The sequence below is a fragment of the Bos grunniens genome, chromosome 11, assembly GCF_055505025.1.
Source record: "Bos grunniens cultivar Pamir isolate PY7600 chromosome 11, Bosgru_T2T1.0, whole genome shotgun sequence".
NCBI lineage: Eukaryota > Metazoa > Chordata > Mammalia > Artiodactyla > Bovidae > Bos > Bos grunniens.
In genome coordinates, this window is record NC_141175.1 from 40,997,367 (window position 1) to 40,998,184 (window position 818).

Sequence of the window (818 nt, forward strand, 5' to 3'; positions counted from 1 at the left end):
AGTGATACCTTCATTCCAGTTGCCCCCATTAGGAAGCCATAATGATGCTTTGAATTCTTTGCAGACCACAATATTCAAACATGTAATGCAAATTGTGTAATGCAGATTCCAAGGGATGACAATCGCCCGGATACAGAGTGAACAAGGCCCCCTGAAGTTGAGCAGTGCACATCCTGCTCAACCATACTGAGCAGCCTTTCAGTGAGAAACTTCTTTCCCCCTAATGTAAGCAGTTTTCAGCATTCTTAATAGGTAATGGCCATGTATGGACTCTTTTGCTTGCCTAAACATTATAAGTTCTCATAAGTTAAAAATTACTGGGACTTTGCTAGTGGTCCTGTGGTTAAGAATCTGCCTTGCAATGCAGGGGACATTTGTTCAATCCCTGGTTGGGGAACTAAAATCCTACATGCTGAGCAGCAACTAAGGCCACAGCTAGAGTCTGAGTGCTACAATGAAAGATCCTGTATGAGGCAATGAAGATCCCACATGCCACAACTAAGACCCGATGCAGCCAAATAAATAAAAAAAGAAAAGAAAAAAGTGTATAATGCAAGTAACTCATTTTTTTAATCACTGATAAAGGTTTAGGGAACAGAAAGTTATGCTGTCCATATATCTTTCTATTCCCTAAGCCTTATCTTTATTTTCCCTATAATCTTGCTCCTTAGAATACACGGACTTTGTTTTTAAAACAATTTTAAAACCATTGGGATGACTTCATAGATGACAGATGGTGTGGAAATCAGTAAGGGAATGTAGGTGGTAGAAAAGCAGAGTCACTAGCAACAGGCAAAACGTCAGTCATCACACCAAGA